The sequence below is a fragment of the Octopus bimaculoides genome, chromosome 5 (genome assembly GCF_046866305.1).
Source record: "Octopus bimaculoides isolate indiv1 chromosome 5, ASM4686630v1, whole genome shotgun sequence".
Classification (NCBI taxonomy): Eukaryota; Metazoa; Mollusca; class Cephalopoda; order Octopoda; family Octopodidae; genus Octopus; species Octopus bimaculoides.
The window spans coordinates 107,684,843-107,710,570 of record NC_142932.1 but is presented as its reverse complement, the minus strand read 5'-3'; the positions used below and the strand labels follow the sequence as shown (position 1 = coordinate 107,710,570).

At 33.7% G+C, this 25,728-nt stretch overlaps 1 protein-coding gene across 2 annotated transcripts in view; it reads right to left on the bottom strand.

Annotated features, from left to right (window-relative positions):
• Positions 1-25,728, bottom strand: part of LOC106883080 (uncharacterized) — a 439,153-nt gene that overhangs the window by 366,778 nt on the left and 46,647 nt on the right. The window contains exon 1 of one of the 2 annotated variants that reach the window (XM_089351816.1): positions 14,617-14,720. The exons of the other annotated variant lie outside the window; for it this stretch is intronic. The gene's annotated coding sequence lies outside the window, so the exon portion shown is untranslated. Of the gene's footprint in view, positions 1-14,616; positions 14,721-25,728 lie in introns of those variants that run through there. 2 annotated transcript variants of the gene reach the window in all.

Genomic DNA, 25,728 nt, shown 5'->3' with positions numbered 1-25,728 from the left:
TATGAAGGAAGAAAGCCACTACTAACACTAGTTTTTATGCATTTAGTACATTAGGTATAAAGAGGATGCAAAGAATTAAAAGCTATAATTTACAATAACTATATTTACTATAATCTTATCTATAAAAGGCAGATTTTTCTGTGTGTGCAAAGGAGTCAGTCAGGTGGACCTGGTATCGACCATGTTCAGATGGCGCTTTTTATGTGCCACCAGTATTGAGCCAGTCAGAGGACAATGCCATTGACCATGTTCGAATGATGCATGATACATTTTATGTGCCACCGGAATGGGAGTCAGTCAGGGGGCACTAGCCACAGCTACGATTTTGGTTTTACTTAACTCAACAGGTCTTCTCAAGCATATCATATCACCCGACACATCAAGGGTACTCTTAAATGGGCCAGACATGCAACACTGGCATCAGCTATGGCTGCAATCTCACTTTAGTTGCCGGGTCTTCTCAATCACAGTATATCTCCAAAGGTCTCAGTCACTAGTCATTGCCTCTGTCAGGCCCAATGTTCGAAGGTCGTACTTCACTGCCTCATCCACAGGTTCCTTCCACAGTTCGGGTGTAACACTTCCTCACACAGCTGTCCTCATCCATACATAACACATGACCATACCAGCACAGTTGTCTCTCTTGCACGCCACATTTGATGCTTCTTATGTCCAACTTTTCTCTCAGGGTGCTCACACTCTGTCGTGTATGCACACTGACATTACACATCCAGCAGATAATATTAGCTTCATTTCTTTCAAGCCTATGCATGTCCTCAGCAGTCATGGCCCATGCTTCACTGCCATGTAGCATGGCAGTTTGCACACATGCATCATACAGTCTACCTTTCATCCTGAGCGAGAGGCCTTTAGTTGTCAGTAGAGTTGCCAGTGTAAGCTACGGGTACACATAAGAGGTGTAGCAATATCAAAAGAAGGTTAACCAGGAAGATAGATTTTGTGTGGCAGATGCACAGGGGCAATAAACACTGAGATGCTCAGAAAACAGATTCCATCACATGCCAGGGGCAAAAACTAGAAGTAGTTGACAGCTTCCACTACCCAGGCAACCAAGTCTGTAGTGGGTGTGGTTGCTCTGAGAGTGTAGCAGCTAGAATAAGAATAGCCTGGGCAAAGTTCAGGAAGCTCCTACCTCTGCTGGCAACTAAGGGCCTCTCTCTTAGGATGAAAGGTAGACTGTATGATGTGTACATATGTGTGAGTGTTTGTGTTTCTCCATCATCACCACTGCCACCATCTCTTGACAACCAGTATTGGTTTGTTTATGCTTCTGTAACTTAGCAATTCAGAGTCAGAGACAGACAGAATCAGAACCAGGCTTAAAAAATAAATACTAGCATTGATTTGCTTGACTAACCCTTCAAGGTAATGTCCCAGCATGGCCACAATTCAATGACTAAAATAAATAAAAGATAAAAGATACTCAGTTATTGACAACCTTTTAGCTCATTGGTTAATTCTCACACTGTCCTTCAATTATAAAAAAACATACCATAATTCAAAAATATTTTTCAATCTCTTGTATACTAGAGAACTAAACTTGAATACTGGTTTATAAAACAAATGTCATATATTTAAATGACAGTTTATTATAATTATATCACTGAATTTATGAAATAGTGCATATGTAGCACCCGCTAAATTCATGTTACTAATATACTTACCATTAACAAACAAAATCTTTACTATAATGTATGTGTTTCAAATAATTACATTTCAAAATATATTTTTTACTTCTATCTATGAGTAAAAATTCTTGGTGCTCCTCTATAGAGCTAACACAGTTCTCTTCTTCCTTAGAAATATTTTTTCTATGACCAACAGAATGGAAATTTTTTTCAAAACTAAGCCTGTGGATGCAATCTTGCCAAGTATACAACTGAGATAAATATAGAAAATAAAAATTAATTAAATATTTTACCAATAAAGAGACCTACACTCAGACAATTATATTTGATAAAACTAAAACATTTTTTTTATTCAAATATATTTTCAATTCCAACATGTTTCAATTATGGTCCTGTAATTCCATTCATTATTATTCACTTCATTTTGATCAGATCAATAAGATCCAGCTTATATTAAGCAGAGAAAACTTACATTAAGAAAGGCTATAAAACAAACACAGACATTAAATCTGTTTGCAAAAGAGATTTAAGCAGTTATAATTCCATCCATCTTGTAGCATAAGGAGGTATTAAACATGTACTAGATAGTTCAACTGATCTCAAAGAGTTTGATAAATTATTAGTATTATATTATTGAATGTTTGAATCTATTTTGGTGAGAGGGAGGTACTAGATTTACATGGATTAAAGACTATGTAAGTATTGGTTTCAAATATTGGCATGAGGCCTGTAATTTCAGGGAAGGGGGTAAGTCAATTACATCAACTCCGGTGCACAACTGGTACATATTTCACTGACCCTGAAAGGATGAAAGGCAAAGTCAACCTTGGCAGGGATTGAAATCAGAACATAAACATGGATGAAATGTCACTAAGCATTTTGCCCAGCATGCTAATGATTTTGCCAGCTCACCACCTTAAAAGACTATGTAAATGTTATTATGTAAACTGTACACTGATATATCACTATATATCACATACAATGTTATACTACTAAATAGTTTATAAATGGATGACCATACCAACAACAAGCATGAAATTTAATACAACTGTATAATTTAATATAATTATTTATATATTGAAAATAAAATATCATTTCCCTTTTTTATCTTCTTATTTATTTTTTAAATTTTTTTTCAGTACAAGATAAATAACTCAATACCAGTAAAAATTAATGCCAGTTATTTATAAAATATTTGTTTATTACTCTCTTTGAATTTTGTATTCAGATATTCATTTTACCATACCACTTCCTAAAAAGATAAATTCGCTTTAGAAATAGAATTCAAACATTCTGAAATATAAAATGTAAATAATGTATTTTAAAAGTGGCTTTCAAATATCTTTCCCATAAAGCTAAATAGTTCCAACAACCAAATAAAACTTTCAATCTAAATTCTGATTTAAAAGGCAAAAAAGAGCTATGAATATATTTATTATCAATTAAACAATTAACATTCAAGGGGATGTGATGGGTATATTATATTATCTTCACAATAAAATCTCTAAGGTATTTGGGTTAAAGAAAGCATAATAAATAAATATAATTTACTAATGAAGCATTACATTTTGGGAAGTAGATTTATCACCACATCTGATTGACTTTCATTTTGATATTGATTTCTTACAAAGACACAGAATCTCAAATTTATAGAGGAGAATAAAATAAAACTTCAACGATCAGAAATAAAAATAAATTGCAAGGGCAGGGATGTGTGCGTGCGTATGTATATGTATGTGGTTGTATTAGTGTCTCCTTATCTTGACATTGAATGGTTAGTTGTCACCATTATACAAGTGATGCCCTTTGTTTCCAGTCTCCCATGGCAACATACCTGGCTATGGTGAAAGATTACCTTACTTGGGAACAAGTGAAGCTAAGTGGCAAGAAGGGCATCTGGCCATAGAAATCTACCTCAATGAATTCTGACTGACCCATGGCAAATTGAACATTAAGACAATGATGATGATATCCAATGACATAATCATTGGATATGCCTCTTTATAAAGAATAATGACTTAATCACTATTCTTTGTGAAGAGGTAGCAAAAGGAAGAACACTTTCTTGGACACTTCCATGCTTTTTCTTACTCTAATAAAGAACAGTTGCAAATCTTCTATTATTTATCTATTCATTCAAATATAGATATCTAGCTCCTTGAAAAACCTTCAGATATTTAATGTCCTTTAATTGCTATTCCTTCTATGCTTGTTGTTTGTGTCTGCTAGGTTAAAAGATTTGCAATATCTTCAAGTGGATAATATCAATTTAAAGTTGATTGAGTTTACATTTTTGTGTAATCTTTAGTTGTAGGAAATATTAAATACCAAACTCTGTAAGAAAACACATACATTTTTTCAAACAGTCTCTACAAGTCATTTGAATTATTATTATCATTGTTGTTGTCATTATCTACCAGCAATTAAATGACAGTTAGAATCAATTAGCTGATTCGCATTTTCAACATATCTTTTGTGTCTACTGAATAAAGGAGACTGGCATTTTAAGAGGAAGTGATTCACCTTTATGTGAAACAGGTCTTTAAGGAGAGGAAATATACTTGAAAGCAAAACTTAAGTAAAAGACTTGACTAATAATATACTTCTAAATATCAGGGAAGTTGTTGTTACCATTTATTTATTTTAGTAGGAACATCAATAATAAATAAAGGAGGGCAAAATAAATGAATATCAAAACTCAAAGAATTTCTGAGTGCACAACTTTTTATTTATTTCAACAAACTACTTGTATCCCTCTAAGCACTAACTATAAGCGTCTATATAGTTATTTTAGTTATTTTAAAACCCATTGTGTTTCTACTAAAGTCTTCTTTTCTCAATGAAAGGTTTTCAGCTGAGCACAATACAGACAAGATACTCTCCAATTGCAATGAACACTGAACCTGTTCACGTTTATGTTAAGTTGATTTTGTTTAAATACCTACAGAGTGGGGATTTTTAAACTTTTTCTTTCTTTTACATCAAACACTTGTTCTGTTCATGTTCAGCCCTACGTCGGATCTGACTGAGAAAACAAACCTATAATTACAGACATTCCAACCATGACTATTCTATCTTTTTCCTGGATACAGTGTACCTATGTACCTAGGGCCACATTGTCAATGTCTCGCTTTCGTTTTTTTTTTTTTTTTCTAAGATGGTGTGTTTCCAAGGAGATTTTCATACTATCAAACAGGTCCATAGATGAGTCCTAATATAAATGCCTCTCTGGCTAACTCCAGCCTCTGGGCCACAGAAATATTGTATCCTCTCTACAACTTTTATGATGCTACAACAAATGTCTCTGGTACTCAGAACTGGCTATCTTTATATTGGTTTCAAGTTTTGGCATAAGGCCAGTAATTCTGAAGAAGGGGTAAGTTAATTATATCAACCCCAGTGCTCAAATGGTATTTATTTTATCAACTTCAAAGGGATGAAGGGTAAAGTGGATCCTGGTGGCATTTGAACTTGGAATGTAAAGATGGACAAAATGCTGCTAAGCCTTTTGATCAGTGTACTAACAATTCTGCCAGCTCACTGCCATGACTACCTTTATACTAACTTTACACCAATCTTCCCAATCTAGAATGTCAATCTTCTGAAACATTCTCTTTACTCTTTTACTTGTTTCAGTCATTTGACTGTGGCCATGCTGGAGCACCGCCTTTTAGTCGAGCAAATCGACCCCAGGACTTATTCTTTGGAAGCCTAGTACTTATTCTATCGATTTCTTTTGCCGAACTGCTAAGTTACGGGGACGTAAACACACCAACATCAGTTGTCAAGTGATGTTAGGGGGACAAACACAGACACAAACATACACACACACACACACACACACACACACACACACACACACACACACACACATATATATATATATACATATATACGACGGGCTTCTTTCAGTTTCCGTCTACCAAATCCACTCACAAGGCTTTGGTCGGCCCGAGGCTATAGCAGAAGACACTTGCCCAAGGTGCCACACAGTGGGATTGAACCCGGAACCATGTGGTTGGTAAGCAAGCTACTTTATTTCATTTCAATTTGCCATAAAGGCAGTATACAGAGTAGCTGCGGGCTAGACGAACACATTAATGAGATGAAATGGATGATAAATATGATGGTATAATGAGAGAAGGCAAAAGCCGCCCACCGAACTTTGCTTCTCTATAATACTGTTCTTTATAAAATTAAATTTTCACATTGAGGCTATGAACCTCGTACATAAAAAGTCATAAATTAAGGCATTTGCCTCTTACGATTTTTCATTACACAAAATGAGGCACTCGTCCTCTTAGGTCTTTTCGCCCAATATAGTCTTCGCTTCTCTCAAGCAAAACGATGGGTCTGGGTCGGGCCACTTTTCAATACTGAATTCGCCGAGGGGGAAGGAATTCACCAACGCACTTATGTGCCTACTCGACACGACCTCCGCAGGTGTCTGCGGAGGCCAGTCCAGATCCTTAGTACAGGTGAGGACTCCCTCTCTCTGATGCTTCCTTTTATTCACAAATTTCTGCAGGGCCCCTCCCTTTCGGAATAGGATTAGCCAATCCTTTTCCTCACAGGGTGAGCCCATAGCTTCTACTGTCGGCGGCACAATTCCCGCCGACCTGCTTTCCTCCGTTGGTGGCACAATTCCCACCAACGGAGTGTCGGGACATGCCAGCGGTGCACTATCGAGCACCGGCCGTGCCTCGTTCTTTTTTTTCTTTTTCTTTGGGGCCACTGGAGTAGGGCGTACTTCCGCCTTTGCCGGAAGGTCCTCCTCCTCCCCCATGATTTTCGGTAAGCAAGCTACTTACCACACAGCCACTCATGCGCCTATGTTTCTCCTGCAACCATTGCTTTCAATAGTTCTGGAGGCCCCATAAAGTCTCAAATGTTACTTACCTAACTATAAAGATAGATTAACATTTCATATCACATAAAAGAATTGATTGTACTTGTTTATCATTTCATTATTTACTGTTTTATATGATTGCAGTTTTTTTATTAACAGTATTTATTTTTATCAAGTAGGATTTTAATACCTTTTCTAAGTATTTGTTTTTATCTCTAACCTAAATTTAGATTTCATAGATAAATTAAATACAAACATAGTTTAATATTTTTAGGTTAAAATATTTGAGTTAAAATCGTTCTAATTTAAGCAAATGTGAAAAAAAGAGAAAATATAGCAATTATGAATAATAACCATATGTTAATAGAAATTTGACATTAAACAAGTATTTTGTAGGAAATCTAACTCATTGGGCATAGATACAGGCATAGCTGTATGGTTAAGAATTTCTATACAGTCCCATGGTTCTGAGTTCAATCCATCTACATGGTACTTTGGAGCATTCCTGGTGTAATTTGGGGTCAATCAATGTGTTGTGAGCAAAATTTAGTAGATGGAAATTGTTTGGAAGCCAACTGAATAAATGTGTGTGTGTGTGTGTGTGTGTGTGTGTGTGTGTGTGTGTGTTATTTGGTTTTGCTCTAGTTTTCTTTTATGCCCAGTTAGCTTTACCTTTCCTCGACTAAAATAAGTAAAATAAGTATCAGGGTCAATATAATCAACTAAAACCTTTGATTATGATATCCCAGTAGGGTTGTAGTCCAATAACTGAAACCAGTAAAAGAATAAATGAAATAGATGTTTATTCAAATGAATGCATATGTGTGATTTCTTGCAAGGAAATGTGATATCCTAACAGTTAACTGCAGAAGGTTTTCCCATAACAGATCCAAACATTTATTGGAAATCTCATGTACAGCAATTACATCATCATCATCATCATCATCATCATCATCATCTCCATCACCACCATTATTATCATCATCATTTAACATCAGTTTTCTATGCTGGAATGGATTGGATGATTCAACAAGAGCTGGTGAACTAGTGGACTGCACCAAGCTTCACTGTCTGTTTTGGCATAGTTTCTATGGTTAGATGCTCTTCCTAATGCCAACCACTTTACAGAGTGTACCAGATGCATTATATTACATGGCACCAAGTAACTTGCAAGATAAGACCCCTTCAAATGGGTGGGGAGCAGTATTGACGGCAGTGGTTTTTTGCCAGGTAATGAGAGGTTAAAGTACGATAGAGGGACAGGAACAGGTGTTTCACTGCAGGGGAGATACATGGTTACCCCAGAAGGTTACCCCATCAGATAGTACTTAATCATTAACACACCACTTTTAATGTTAGATTTCAGCAACAGATACAATAGGTTTAAATTAATATTTTACCCACTCACCCATTGTATCAATGACAAAATATAAAATTTCAGAGCCATATTTTCTAACACTTACTTTTATAAATATAGCTGTTATGAAAAATAAAAAAATATATAAACCAATTTTGATCACTCATTTGTAATTAAGCTATTTATAATTCCAAGAATACATTCGTTATATATTGAATATAAAGGTGGATATTGAATTGATAAAATATGTACAGAATGATTTTTATTTTAAATATTCCTAGATATCCCTTGAACAAAGTGCAGTGACATATTTGCTAAAATTTCTGTTTGAAACATCAGTGTTATAAATCTCATTATGAATCATCATTGTTTTCCAGCCTAGCACAAGTTCCTTATTTTTATATATTTATTTTATATTTTATATATTAATTTATTTACAATTTCAATTTCTAACACAGACATAATAATTAATTACAGGTTAAATCCAATCTAAATTTCACACCATTTCATATACTTCTAGGCTCATTAAACTGAACCTCCAGAAAAAGCATACATCAGTTTATTTGGTTAATAACAAGTACCATCTTTCATGAGTAGGTGATTTGCAGTAAAAGTATCATTCCACTATAAAAATATCTGTGCCAGCAATATGCAAGCATGTACGTTTGCTAAAAGTCATCTATCTCATCCAAGCTAGCTTAAAAATAAATGGAAACAAAATCAATTTAATGATTAAACGAAAGACTAAGAGTCCATGAGGTTCTGTTTGTAACATTATTGATATTGAGAAGTATGAAAAGTGCAAAGTGTCTAGCAGAACACGGTTAAATATATTTTTAGTGAAATATGAAATTTCTGCATGCTTTCTGCAGAAATTATTTGCAGATAACCTTATCACAAGCTGTTTACTACCAAACAAAATAAATGGAAGAGTTTTCATAAGTGCATGAGCCAAAATAAAATAAGAGACATGTTTCTTATTTCATTTTGGTTCAGGCACAAAAGGAAATATAACAGAAAACTAATTGTAATATTAACAAAAATTAATCATTTAACGATAACCATTTTACTTACAGATGTCAGTTAATTGCTTAAAGAGCATTATAGGAAAATTATCAGCTGAATTGATTGAAAACAAGTAAGATTAGACACAATTATAACAAAAGTATACACATACATTATAGCTATTTCAAGTTTAAACCTAAAGCTTTTAAGTTTCATCAACTGAATCAAAAGCCCTAGTTTCCCTCTCAAAAGTTTGAAACAGTCTGAACAGCTGCTACTCAACAAGAAAGCAACACACAACTCTCTCACTATGGAACACTGCATATTCACTGCACTGATACACAAACCAAGGAAATACATTGTTTTTTTATGTAAAAATGAAGTAAAGTTTTACTGAAATGATCTTTTCTAAGATGGTTTAACCCTTTAGTATTCAAACAAGCCACATCTGCCTAAATATTCTAAATATACTTGTTTTATACTCAAACCAGCCTCTCACACCTACCCTTCTGAAAATAAACAATCATCATGAAAATCTCAAAGCTACAATATTCTTTTCTACTCTAGGCACAAGACCCAAAATTTGGAGGGAAGGGGCCAGTCAATTAGATTGACCCCAGTATGCAACTGGTACTTAATTTATTGACTCCTGAAATGATGAAAAGCAAAGTCGACCTTGGCAGAATTTGAACTCAGATGAAATACCGCTAAGCATTTTGCCCGGCATGCTAACATTTCTGCCAGCTCGTTGCTTTCTCAAAGCTACAATATTATATCTGAATAATTCAAAACAATGTGAATAAATAGGCATTACATTTGACAGGATAATCTGAATGCTGAAGGGTTAACCCTTTTCGCCCTGGACTGGTTCTTGTGCGGGTGGCACATGAGATGCACCATTTTGAGCGTGGCCGTTGCCAGTACCGCCTGACTGGCTCCTGTAGGATTTTCGAGCGAGATCGTTGCCAGTGCCCCTGGACTGGCTTGTGCGGGTGGCACATAAAAGACACCATTTCGAGCGTGGCCGTTTTCGTGCGGGTGACATGTAAAAGCACCCACTACACTCTCTGAGTGGTTGGCGTTAGGAAGGGCATCCAGCTGTAGAAACTCTGCCAAATCAGACTGGAGCCTGGTGTTGCCATCCGGTTTCACCAGTCCTCAGTCAAATCGTCCAACCCATGCTAGCATGGAAAGCGGACGTTAAACGATGATGATGATGATGATGATGATGATGTTATACTAAAATGCACCTAATGCAACATACAACATAGGTTATCACTGCCATTGTTTCGATTAATTTTTAAAAGAATGAAGAATTTAGTAAAATAACTGTTGTTATCAAGCTGGTAACAAAATTAACATGAAATTTTGGTGGAAGCTTTTAATTTAAATCATTTTAAAACAAGAATTTTGTATCATAAAAGGAAGGTAGGGGTCTCAGATGGGTTGGCAGGGGTCTCAAAAGAGTCAAAAGATGCTCTTATGTGGATTTGGTTCCTCTGCATTTACTAATTATGACATCTCCACCTAAATTTACCTGATGCTCATCTTTTATTCTTTTTCCACTCTACTACAGTATTTACACTTTCAGTATCTTGTATCAAACATTTTACCCAATCCTTTCTCTCTAAAACTGCTTCGCTCTTGTCAATGATGCACTTTTTAACAATTGGTTAACAATATTGTTTTTTCTAGCTGCTTTAATCTTCCAGTTATGGAAGGTTTTGAAGTACTATTTTTTTTCTCAAATAAACAAAGATTCTATTTCAAATTGATAACCTATGTTGTATGTTGCATTAGGTGCATTTTAGTATAACAATAAATAAATCTTTATTGAACTAATCAATGAATATCAGATAACAAATTCAAAGACTATTAAAAACAAAACAAGATTGTTTTTTATATCATGAGATTCTAACATTCTATACATTCCTCTGTATGGTGAAGAGAAAATCAGAACAATGAGCAGGATGAAATATTAGCTATAATAACCTTTAAAACTCTGACCAAGATAACCAAATCCATACAAAATATATACAAAGGATACCTAGTTATTAGCAAGTCATTGATGCTAACAAAGAACTTATTTTTCAATGCTTAAATCATGTCTGTGCTGAAAAGAACTCACTTCAAATGGAACAAAACATATGGAATGAATAATTCTATTTCCAGAGACATAAGGTTATTTTCACATTAAAAACAACAAAACAGAAATTTTAATAATCTTCACAAAAATTATGCAAAGTTTTAAAAATTTTCAAACAGATTTGCTAAAACACATGGCAAGAACAAAGACTAATAATAGCTTATACACTACCAATATATATACTGTATATTATGTAAACTGTTTATATTAGTCAGACTGATGTCCTCATCTTGATTGCTGCTTTCTTTGTGTTTCGGCTGTTGTACATAGTGAAAGCAACAAGCAAGATGAAAACGCTAGTCTGACTAATATAAACAAGATACATAATATAAATTCCTCATCTCAGAGATATAGGATTATATATATAGTTTTGAGTCTGACAAGTCACCGATACTGCTAAGCACTTTATAGGTGAGAAACCAATGGTCATCCTATGACTGGCCATAACATTTAACTCCCTAAAACTATATATATATGAGTGGCTGTGTGATAAAAAGCTTGCTTCTCAAACACATGGTTCCAGGTTCAGTCCCACTGCATGGCACCTTGGGCAAGTGTCTTTTATTATAGCCTTGGGCCGACCAAAACCTTGAGTGGATTTGGTAAATGGAAACTGAAAGAAGCCCGTCATGTATGTATGTATATATGTATGAATGTATGTATGTATGTGTGTGTCTGTGTTTGCCCTGCCCCATCACCATCACTTGACAACCAGTGTTGGTGTGTTTACATCCCCATAACTTAGTGGTTCAGTAAAAGAGACTAAAAGAGTAAGTACTACGCTTACAAAGAATAAGTCCTGGGGTCAATTTTATAGAATAAAGGCAGTGCTCCAGCATGGCCAGTCAAATGACTGAAACAAATAAAAGAATAAAAAATTTTTTAAATATATATGTATATATAGGCATAGGAGTGGCTGTGTGGTAAGTAGCTTGCTTATCAACCACATGGTTCCGGGTTTAGTCCCACTGCATAGCACCTTGGGCAAGTGTCTTCTACTATAGCCTCGGGCCGACCAAAGCCTTGTGAGTGGATTTGGTAGACGGAAACTGAAAGAAACCCGTCGTATATATATATATGTGTGTATGTGTGTATGTTTGTGTGTCTGTGTTTGTCCCTCGAACATCGCTTGACAACCGATGCTGGTGTGTTTACATACACATAACTTAGCGGTTCGGCAAAAGAGACTGAAAGAATAAGTCCTGGGGTCGATTTGCTCGACTAAAGGCGGTGCTCCAGCATGGCCGCAGTCAAATGACTGAAACAAGTAAAAGAGTAAGAGTATATTAGCTATACTCTACTGTTAGATGATGTTCTCTAACGAAATGTACAAAAATGATATAATACCATTTCTTTATGAGGCAGATAAGGTAGTTTGATAGTTAATAATACATCACAATAAAATCACAATCTTCAAATAATAGATATCAGCATCAGGAGCATTTACACATTAATCATTGAGGGTCTTATAAATGTAGATGCACAAATAATTGCATTTATAATAAAATATAAAAACAACTATAATATTTTAGATTGAACTAAAATCAAATAAAATATGATTTTTTTTCTTTTTCTTTCCCTTAACAGAAATACAAATATCTGTAGCATCTTCATCCAAAGGAATGAGTCAGATATGCCACATGTTGCTATCTTTTACTGCTAGCATTCCAGAAATAAATAGATACAAATCATGCAGACCCTGCTTTAAATTTTATGATATATCATGTTCTATAAATCCTTTAAGTTAAATATTGCAATTTAGAAATCTGTTAAAGGTGGTAAGAACAAATCTGATTTAATAAGTTATATTAAAGCATCAGTAACAACAGTAGACATTTTGTTGGGGTAAGGAGTATTGGTAAAAAAAAAATCTTAAATGAATTAATTTCCATATTTTGCTTGCTGTTAGTCATCGTCATACTGACCAGCAACAAAATCAGCCTTGTCAAAATGTATATCCATATCCATGATCATGCAGCATTTATAACAATGAGCAAAGATCTTAGCATATATAGTTTTGAAAAACTTTACTTCATTTCTCAAACAATATTGATATGCAATAGTAAATTATTTTGTAGAAGATTAAAGTTGAACAATTTTAATAACTAAGAAATTTTCAGTCACATTATATTCAACATGTATGCTATTCAGCTGTAAAAATCTTTTAGATTTTTACAATTGAATAACATACATGGTGATTATCAAAATTTATATCAATCAATCAAATCCATCATCACAGGCATGGGTGTGTAGTTAAGAAGTTCATTTTGCATCCACATGGTTTTAGGTTCAGTCTCACTCTATAGCAACTTGAACAAGTGTCTTCTACTATAGCATATATATATACATATATATATATATATATATATATATATATATATATATATATATATATATGAATATGTCTATGTGGGTGTGTCTTTGTGTCTGTATTCCTCTACCCCTTCTACCTAACAACCAGTGTTAGTTTATTTACATTCCTGTAACTTAGTGGTTCAGCAAAGGTGGCTGATAAAATAATTACCAGATTTTTTTTTTAAATATAAGTACTGGGGTCAACTAAAAAATCCCCTTCAAGATGGTGCCCCAGCATGGCCGCAATCCAATGACTGAAACAAGTAAAAGGTAAACTATATTTATTTCTCCATGTTAGGTATGAGTAGAATTGATTTGCAACTCAAAACCTGTTTATGCCTTGATTCAGTGTCATTTTTATCTGTAAAACCCAACACTCCAAATGTTCTCCTTTTAAGATCTCCTCTGTCTGCTCTTAGCTTGTCTTTCAGCATTCATTTATTGTTATCTATAAACTGAATTTGATTATAAAACAACATCTACCTAACCATAATTACAGAACATTTGCTGGAAAGATGGATATCTCATTTTTTATAAAACATTTTGGACAGATTTTAATGAAAAATGTCCCTTAAAGAAATGAACTGAGACAGTTTAGATTCATGAATTCTGAAGCTTACAGCACTTGATAATAATAATAATAATAATAATAATAATAATAATAATAATAATAATAATGATAATAATAATAAACGAGACATTCGTAAACATGGTTTTGAGAGGAAAAATGTGTAATTTCTGTTGGTGCTTTTATAAAGAACATTTCAAATAAAAGTTCTTATGATTCATGTTTTATTTTCTAAATTTGACATTTTATAACTATATACCTAATAGTACACAATATAGTTTCTTTCGATATAAATATAGCTCAACATTGAAATGTAAATCATATTTTATGAATGCTTACAGTAGCTAACGTAATAGTTCTGACTAAGATATTTTAGTTCAGGTCATAATGTGTGTATAAGTTAGAAAAAGCATATGTAAATAAATACATATATACACACAGAATATATCAAAACACACCTACAAATATACAAAGGCAAGTACACAAAGAACAAGTGAGCTTATTCAAACAACTTATAGTGATTTTTCAACTTGGCACAATCATATTCACACAGTTATTTGGTGTTATATCAGAAAATAAAAAAAAAATTTAATAATAATAATAATCTTGTTAATTTGAGTCTTGAGACTATATTTACAAATGACAGTGAATTGGCATGAATATAACAATAAAAGCTTCCAGAAATACCTTTCATATCAATTCAACCAAAAGTTAAACATGTACTTCTTTCCAAAACGAATAATAACAATAAATAATTTCTTATAAAGATCTACAGAAATTTCTTGATTAAGAGAATAAGCCAAATGATACTTATCAGGTCACACAAAGACAAGTCAATTAGTTCACAGACACCCACCCACACACACATGAAAACACACTTGTATGGATGAAATAATTCCATCACATGTCCTATATGAAATTTTATGATACATATCCTTCTTGAAATTTTATCACAACAAAGTGTCTAGATTTAAGTTATGCAAGCCCCCACCTATATTTTTTTTTTTTTTTTTTTCTGAGTTGGTAACAAATAGAGTTTGAAGGATATTGTTTTCCTTTATAGGGAAATACTACTTCCGCTTAATTAAAATACAAACATATCTCAACTTATGTCCTTTTGAGTTACGTCTTTTTGGACTTTGCATAATTTTTAAAAGAAATTAAGGGGGTAAAATAAACTTCAATTTCAGTTCATTTATCCAATTTACATTAGTCTCAGTGAACATGTTTAAAAGCATTAAAATTTTTAAAAACACACCTAAAAGCCAATACTGACGTGAGAAAATCAAAATGCATGTTAAAATATGTACAAACAGATATAAGCTAATAAATATTTTAAATGTCTTTTTGTGTTACATTGCTTTTTTTGTTTTGTTTTTTCGTTGAGTCACATGTTTTGGAACCAATTACCGACTAAGATGAGGAATAGTTTGCAGATATACGAGGTCTGATCAATAAGTATCAGGACTGTTGCCATAGTAAGACAGCTAAAGCACGCAGAGTCGTTGCTTGACAAAGATCGACCTTGAACTCTGCTGCGTATGTGCTAAGTTTTAATGTTCTAGCTCACTTCCGCTGTTTACAGCAGTGCTTGTAAGGAAGGTGTGCAACATGTGATCATTGCGTTGTCATGGCAATACCTGCTCAGAGGCCTACACAAAGTTGCAGAAAGTGTATGGAGAGGAGTGTATAAGCCGCACACAAATGTACAAGTAGTTTAGACGGCCAAAAAAATGTCAATATTGACGAATGTTCTGGGAGACCTGCAACCAGCAGAACTGAGAAAGACATTTTATCAGAGTTATCAGAGAATATGCAGATTAGTTACAGTTCAGTTCAGTCCATTATCACTGAAGATTTGAGTATGAGATGCATGTCTGCCAAGTTTGTGCCAAAACTGCTTTCAGCTAATCAAACAGAGACTCTTGTTTCAGTTGCACAAGATCTCCTTGACTGTGTCAAGGATGATGAAAACTTTTTTAAAACTTTATGTAGGCCTCTGAGCAGGTATCGCCATGCTTTTGCCAAAATTTGATGCAAATTCTTTGCCCAACTTTCCTTGTCATGGTCAATGCAATGATCACACACTACACACCTTCCTCTCAAGCACTGCTGTAAACAGAAGTGAGCTAGAATGTTAAATCTTGGTGTGCATACACAGCAGAGTTCAAGGTTAATTTGTGTCAAGCGGCTTCACTCTGCATGCTTTAGCTTTGTTACTATGGTAACAGTCCGGATACTTATTGATCAAACCACGTACATGTAAACATTTTACACTGAGTATTCAAGTACATCACCATCATAGTCATCATTCCATGCCTATTTTTCCAAAATGGCATGGGTTAGTGCATTTCACAGTATTATGTGACAAATACATCAACAAGAAAAAGTAGCCAACTCTATTTTCAGTGTCTATCATGTTAGCTTTGGGGTAGATTTTATGGCTAGATACGTCTCCTATCACCAAAGCACACACACACACACACACACACACACACACACACACACACACACACACACACACATATACAAACAAATAAAACATATTACCTACAATTTCTGTCTACCAAATTCAATCTGAAGACATTGGTCAGGCCCAAGGCTATAGGCTATAGAAGACACTTGCCCAATGTGTCACACAGTGAGACTGATATAGAACCATGTCAGCTTGTTAACCACACAGTGACATATTTTATATTCTGGTGGCACATAAAAAGCATCCAGCACGCTCAGTAAAGTGGGTGGAGTTAGGAAGGGCATTCACAACCATATGTGCATGACATACTGATCTCATATCAAAATGAACAGTGCATGACCTTGCAGGTGAGGCTTTGTTAGAATTTTCTTCAGGTCAAGTATCCCATTCAAAAGGTCCCTGAATAATGTTTGTTTATGGATGATGAACAAAACACCCAAGTTTCCTGAGGTGAATTATTCAAACCCCAAAGAATTCCTCTCAACACTACTTCTGCTCGTGATCAGAGATTCACATATCGTCAACCACTAAGGGACATGCTCAACTGGTTAAGGTCAAACAACTGACAAGCAAATCTATGGTATTGGGCAGAATATTTGCTGTAGCCCATCTTTTATACCAAGACAAAACAATGTACATGATAACACTTCCAATCAGTTAAAATCAAAAGCCATGAGAGCCACTGCCTGGTACTGCATCCAGGCATTTATTATTATTATTATTATTATTATTACTATTATTATTATTATTATTATTATTATTATTATTATTATTACCTCTGCCTTATTGAAGGTGGAGGTATTGTTTTCAGTCATATTTGTTTGTTTGTTTGTTTGTCCATGGACAAGATACCTCAAGAACCGCTAGATGGATTCAGATGAAACTTTCAGGGATGTTTGGCCTTGTGACTGGTATGAACTGATTAGATTTTGGGATCGATCCAGTACCAGACAAGGATTCTGGATTATTTTTCCTGTATTTTTCCTTAATTTTTGAGAGCGGTCGGGTTCGTTTTTAGTATTCTCGTTTGTGAGAGCAGTTGAATTTATTTCAGATATTCTCATCTTAAAAATTATCTCTGGCTAATCGTTGAGAGGACGTTGGTGTTGCCTTGGCAGAGGTTTGTGCTCTCTGAGTTCTCGTTGTTATTATTATTATTATTATTAGTAGTAGTAGTAGTAGTAGTAGTAGTAGTAGTAGTAGTAGTAGTAAGGAATATTCCACCACCAACCACCATTACTCCAAAAAAGAAAAAGAAAAGGCAGATTAGTGCTTAGTGACCAATAGTTGGCAACAGAAATCAGAAATATTATAAGAAAGGTAAATGCAAAAAATTAGAAATACTAACAAAAAGGTAGACAAGAAAATTAGATTTATTTAGCCAAGAAATAAACTATGAGTAAGTGGTTTGTTTACATACTGTACCATGAGGATGAAAAAACATGAAGTATTTCAAATTACAAGACAGTGTGTTTGTATGAATTAAGAAGAGTGTGTCCAAACAAGACTATTCTGTACATTCTCATAAGACAGTGATAAGAAAGAAGAAGCAAAGGAATATTACTTTGGGATTTAGTTGAATTAAAAATATGAATGGGATAACATAAAAAAGAAAACACTATCCCCAATAGAACTAACATAAGGTCTAGCCTTAGAAGCTAGCTCACTCATAGTTAGTGAAGCAATTACAAAGATAAAGTTAGGCCCATCAGAGATGTTGGTGAGATGTTAAAAGCATCAGGCTATGTTGATCAGACAGTTAATCATGCACTGAAGTAAGATGCCATCCCTAATTACTAGCTGAGTAGTATCATCATCTACAATTATAAAAGTGAAAAAGATGCACTAGAGAGGGAAAAGTACTGAAACCTCAAACTGGTGTATCAAGATTTGAACATAGGTGTGAGTGCCCTTAAAAGTTGTTCAGAATAAGGATAACTCAAGTTTGTATAAATAAATATAATCACAGTCATGAGAGAAATTCTTGTCTTTGCTTTGCTGTGTGACTAAGAAGCATACTTCCCAACCAGGTGGTGTCAGGTACAGTTCCACAGCCTGGCACTTTGAGAAAATGTTTTGAACCATAGTCCTGAGTCAACCAAAGCCTTGTGAGTGGATTTGGTAGACAAAAACTAAAAGAAATCCATCATATGTGAGTGTGTGGATAAGAAGGTATGTGTTTCTTTGTTTTGATATCATGGTATAGTTATAAACAAGCATTACCATCATAAAAGTGAAGGCCACAATGAAATATAACCTTGCTTAGAAACAGGAAGTGCATCTGGCCATAGAAAATCTACCTCAACAAATTCCATCTGACCTATGCAAACATGGAAAAGTGGGAGCACTGATAAAGATGATGATGATGCATCCATCCACCAAGAAGATCTTTCACAAGACTTCATGCTCTGTTATCTCATTGACACTGAGAAAACTAGAGGTGCATGATTGGTTAAAGGGCATTCAACCCATGTACAAAGATGTAGTAAGAAAGGTCTTTGCCTTCATTCCCCTTCAGTTTATTAGAGTTCTTGAAGTAATAATACTTTCATATGCTGATGACTTACTTGTGAATGTAGAATCAGTTGAACAGTTGCAGGAGAATATCCAAACCTTAACAAAATAGTATAGACTCGAAAAGCATAGCAAAGACAGAAATTATATTTAGTAATAGAGAACACAGAGTAACATATGAGAAGTGATCTTGAAATGCAGTAGGATGTGGGTAAAAATAAATACTGTGTACTTGATGCAAGCAATAATTACACAAAAGATGCAATAAGAGCTCTGGAAGATGGACAGTGAACTAGGATTTATATATCAGCCAGATGCACAAGAGTAGTTAGCAGTAGAGTCACATATGAACTGTTCATATGACTCATTAAAATATAATTTCTGTTACCTAGGTGACCTAATTAGTGATAAAAAAAAAAAAGAGAAAACAAAGGAGGATTGAAAGAATTCATAGAGTTGTTACCTTTGTTGGCAACAAAAGATACTTCTGTCTTGTGTTGCAAAGCAGAGCAGACTATGCATAAAGAATGGGTATTGACTAGGAAAGATCTTTATGCGGACTGGAGAGAAATAATTCAGATATGGTTATTTGATTGACTAAGATTAATGTGCATGAACGGTTAAATGAAAAATTAACTGAGAGAGCAAGTGGACATAAAAGCACCAGTTAATGTATATTAGAGAGACAGTTGTAGCTGAATGGATAAGTAATGCTGCTGAACAATGTGTGTTAAGTTTAAAAGTTGCTGTGTGCTAACAGTAGAAAATGACCAAAGACATGAGGGAAAAAAATGGTGAGGTCAGCTCTTAGGATTATGTCACAGGATTGATCAGAGTGACATCATACTGCAAAGGCAGCGAGCTGGCAGAAACGTTAGCATGCCGGGCAAAATACTTAGCGATATTTCGTCTGTCTTTATGTTCTGAGTTCAAATTCTACCGAGGTCAACTTTGCCTTTCATCCTTTCGGGATCAATAAATTAAGTACCAGTTGCATATTGGGATTGATGTAATCGACTGACCCCCTCCCCCAAAATTTCGGACCTTCTGCCTTGAGTATAAAAGAATATATCATATTGCATATCCAACTATTTCCAAGTTGGCAATCTCACCATTGCCAACTTGGAAAAAGAAACAACATAACGTTAATGATGATATTGATAACAAAAGAATATCTATTGAACTGAAGTCAGATAATTTCCATTTAATATAATTTTAAAATATATAAGATTTATTAATTTAAGTTTTCTTTCGTGTATCTCAACGCTTTAAATAAAAATCATTTTCCGAATTTCTGTAGTATATAGTTCCTTCCAAGCAAAACCACAACAAAAGCAGCCAATAAGTACTAGGCTTACAAAGAATAAGTCCTGGGGTTGATTTGCTTGACTAAAGGTGGTGCTCCAGCATGGCCGCAGTCAAATGATTGAAACAAGTAAAAGAGTAAAAAAAAGAAGAGTATGTGTGTGAAAAAGCACAAGATCATATTAAAATATCCATGGGAAACAAACTGATTAATTTACTGCACCTACACAGTCAGTCATATATCAAGCCACTTATTTTCCAAAGACAGAGTTGCACAAAGCTTGTAACATGTTTAATTTTTCAATTAATCTTTTTAAAGTAAAAAATTAAGCTCTTTTCATTTAACTTTATTACTTGCACAGAGAATTATGTGGCAGCAATTCTTCCAATTATCTTATAAGACAGCAAAACTGTCTGCCAAGGCCTAATAACTAGCAACACTTAACTTATTACTAAAGGCTACGTGTCACAAATAAACAAGCATTAGTTTTGTGGAAAAAGTTTGATGACAAGACTGTCTCATTATATGAGCAGTGACTGTATGTTCTTTTATGTGAATTATTGCTAATTAGAAGCTCCTTATAAGGAGCTAAATACTTTTGACTTTTGAAGACAACAAAATAGGTCAATGGATTTCTACAGTGCTAAACTATTGCAATCAATTTAAAGGCTGGCATTATGTAGAGTGTACCAAATCCCATCCCACCCAAATGTGACATGCCATTTGAACAGATCCACATTTGGAGGAAGTCAGAAAAATGTTTAATGAGAAAAAATAAAGTGTATTTTCATGAAGATTTAATCTCTCTGAATTTATAGAGTAAAATATTGCAGATAATGTATTTAATATGCATATCATAAATAAAGATGGTATGATTAAATAGATTAACTTTCATATCATTGCCATCATTTTGTTCATTTTCCTGGAATGTAATAGATGTTGAAATGCAGTCAAATTCTATGTACTTTGAATATACATATTCCACTCTGTGTATCCCAACATTTCAAGTTTGATTTAACAACATCTGAGATCTTCTTTGGTTAACTCTATTACATGTGTTGCCTCCTACCAATGCAAGGCATTTCGTTTATCAGCATGCACTATTCCTTTTAATCATATGTCCTTAGGAAATGCCTTTAAATTTACTGATGCTCAACCTGTTTTACTAAGACAACACAGTTCATTCATTACATCATACTCAACTTATAAATTGCCAATCACTACATATATTATACTTCCAATATCAGGTTGTCACAGCAACATGAATTACATTGCTTATACACATTGAATATTTCTGCCTTTTATATGAAGAAATGAAACTCTTATCAAAAGTTAGTGTTTAGTGATTAGAAAGAGTATCCAAAGAGTACAATTAATAGTGCAATCAATGCACTGAAAATATCCATTAAAAAAAAAACGTTAGCAAAGAAAAATTAATGTTAAACTATAAAAAGGTAAAATTATTTCTTTAAAATCAATGGGTTCATGTCTTCTTGGCTTTAAAAATTCAGACATTACTAATTAAGTTCTTTATATTATTCAAATTACTTCATATTATTTCAATTTAATTTTGAAGAAAGCAAGATAAAAAAAACACATTAATGTCAATAATTAAACAAATCAATAAAGAGAAAATAGATTTTCCATTTCGCTGGTTTTCACATGTAAAATATATACTTTTATCATGAAAAGGGTGGTGAGTGGCAGACACCGTAGCATGTCAGATTAAATGCTTTGGCATATTTAGTAACATATTTTTACATTTTAAGTTCATATCCTGCTGTGATTCATGTTCATCCTTCCAGAAATTCAATGACATAAATACTAGTCGAATAATGAGGACACTACTCAACTATTCCTCCCTCAAAATATGAGGCTTCTGTCTTTATTAAAAAAATCAATATTTTTATTGGTAAATCATATTTGTTGCAATAGATATAAAATATAAATTAAATTTCCATTGATCTACAGGTTTGTTCCTAATTCAAAATTCTCATAGCATTTAACAGCCGATGAACTAATCCCTCACTAGATAGTCTATATGATGATGACATAACTGACTAAAAGATCAAACCAGAATAAAATAGCTCAAGGATACAAAACGATGTCCAAATCATTACACAACCCTCAAAATCTCTAAGACATTGACTTTTACAGATCATTATTAAAGTTGGTTTTCCAAATGGCTATTCAACCAAATACTAGCTTAACTTTACTGATCAGACAAGAACTGATATTTTTAGCACCATCTTACTGTAACACATACTGATCAATAACATAATATATAGTTGGCAACAGCCACTGTTAAGTTTTTAGATATCAGGTTTTTTAGTGCATGTGGATAATATTTTTTCCTTGGCAACACATCTTTATATTCTAAAACCAAATATAAATATGATTCCAATATAGAAATAGGTCGAGTAATTGAATTTAAATACAAATTTAGAAGGTAGAAACTAAATTTGGTCTTTTAATTAAGACAATATATTATCAAATAACTTCTACTATATACTCTGCCAATAACATTCTAAAGACGAAGGAAAAGTGTAAAAGAAAAAGATGTCACAATATTTTAGAGAGATAGACATGTCACACCTATTTTGATCTTAGTGTTAAATATAGAGAAATCCTGCATGATAAAATACAAATAAAATATATAAATGAAAATACTAATTTGCATCTAAGATTTTCTTTACAAAGAAAAATTCTTAAAGACTATTTTCTGAATTATATGTAATTCTTTATTAATCGTTAGTTCAAAAAGAAAAGCAGAGACTTCCTTGAAAAACCCATGTCTTCAGTAACATTAAAAAGGACATGAATTATAAAGAATTTCAGTCCCAAACAATTGTTGTCACTGTTGCTATATTTGGAAAAGTAAATCTGCCTCAGTTAGAAAAATAACTTCAAAGGTAGCACTGAAGCCAACTCTGTGGATTCCATAAATGATTTCTGCTGCTTTAAGTTTGTTAAGTTGGCATTACAGCCTAAGTTTCTTAAGGCTTTCTACCAGAAAACTACTTATCAGAAATTTCCAGTTAAAAAAAAAGAAAGAAATATATTAATGTATCATGTGGTCTCGAGCAGTGTTCTGCAGCCTTTTTTCACTTGTGGTATACTTATATTCTTTTCAAAATTGGGCAGTACACCTGAATTAAAAATATAAGTAAAAGTACAGGGAAAAATATTATATTCAGGTTACACTGTAGCACACCTGGTATCATCTCATGGCACACCAGTGCAGTGTGGCATACCAGTTGCAGAGCTCTGGTCTAGAGGTTAGAAGAATCCCTGGTTTTCATGCAGATAGTCAAAGTTCAATTATTGTTGTGGGAACAGTAATATTTTTTAAAACAGTGTTCTAGCTAGACCACAACCCAATATGAGTGAAACTTGTATGTTATTCAAAATATTTTTGAATATTGGTCACTAATATACCTGAGAGTTTATTAACAATAGATTTTGATAATTAAACCTGATTTTTGCTCTTTGTGTTTTCTACTTAATGCATTTACTCCAAATATTATATTGACAAATACTATATACCATAAATTTTTAATTGCGTGTATAAATAGATACACCTTAGCATATGCGTATTTGTGTTATTAATACATAAGTATGATCTAAACTTAGGTTATTACAATGAATTACAATGACAAGAAAGGAGATGCACTAAATATCAAGAACAAATAATAAATCAATATCACCATGAAACAGAATTGCTCAATCTATACAACCAGATTATATAAAGAACAAGTTAACATTTAAATTCTCTTCAAGCTATATTTATTTACTGTTTGTATTAGAATCTTTAAAAATGCTCATCAATTCCTGACACAAAAGCAACAACAAAAGGCATGCTATTAGAGAAATTATTTTCCATAGTTGCAAATCAAAATGTTCCCAACTACCAATTATTCACTATCAAAACTTAAAAGTTCTAAAGTGAATATGAAGGTTATTGTTAATGAAAGCAAATCTCATTTCATTCTGCTAAAAACATTTAAGTTAGAACATTATCAGAATGGTAACACAAAAGGAATCACGCACACACACACACACATATAATCCATCATACTCTATTTAAAAATGTTGTGATTTTTTTTTCATTGAATCACTACTCTTATTCAGACACCTTTGGGTGGGTACAATATTGTTTGGTATTACTGAAACTATTCTAGTCAATGTTCTCACAATATTACAGAAAACTCTCCTTGTTTATTTATGTTTTATTTTTGTGAAGTTTTGTGTTCTTTGTATGTCATGACATAGTATTTCCATTGTGATGTTATACAGTACAGTGTGTAATTATATATAATGGTTATTTCTATTATTATAATGGATTTGTGCCAATATACAAAAAATCATCACTATTATTATTTCAATTACAAATACTATTTCATTATATCATTATTATGAAGATTACAGATGTATAGACCTCTCAAGTAGCACCCAACTGTACATTATGATAGCAAGTAAAAAACCCAGGTACTACATGAAGTACTACCAAACACCTGGGGCCCTTCTACCCAGAATAGAGATTAACAAAAGGAAGACCTTTACTACTGCCACTCCTACAACCACATCAACAATAACAACAACAATATCAACAATAGCAGTAACCCCTCTGACAGCAACAATAGCTACAACAGACATTCCTAAAACAGCGAAGACCAACACCACAACCCAGAAGAACAGTAAAGGATAGAAAAATCACTATCCTATAGGCATGGACCTCGTTACTGGAAGTTGAATATAACTTTTCTGGTGCATAAAGTCTACAAGAGTAACAAATTAAATAGGCAGCAGTGGTTACAGCATCATTAATAACTGGTAGGGGAATGCTCTGAAGAGGGGGATTTGAGTAGAATCAATAGGATTTAGCAAAGCAGTGAAAGAAAGAAAGAAGGAAAGAAGCTAGTGAGTAAATTAGAAGCAATTAGGAAATGCATTGCAACCAATGTACTTGCACTAAGAATGGCTGTCAACCATTTCTTCAATGTGAATCTCAAAGGTTGTGTTGTTAGATTTAAGGTGTGTGCTCTTAAACATGCAAGAACAAAAGTTGTTTGATGGACCCAGGTGACAAATTCACAGTTTGGTTTTTAACAGGCAGGGGCAAGCACATAGTTTATTTGAGTCTCTTATGAATTGAGTCTCAATTCCATGTAGATGTATGTAGCTTTCCAACAGCGCCTTGCTCAGTGGCTCAGAGTGAGCAATGAAATGGAGACAGTAGTGGATTTTAATACCTACTTCAATAGCCTGCAGTAGCTCTTGAGCAGAAGAAATGGGTGAAATGTTGTGGAAATCCACTAACAGCAGTTGAAATGCAGTAGGTGGTTAAGTGGTTGTGTGAGTGACAAAGTGACTGGCTTGTATGAGCTGCCCTATGAACCTTATGTAAACATGCTAGACTTGTTCATTAATGTCTTGACAATTGTCTACAATGACTGGCAGCAAAACCAAAGAATTCTCAGTTCTGTGAGCCAGCAAACAGTAC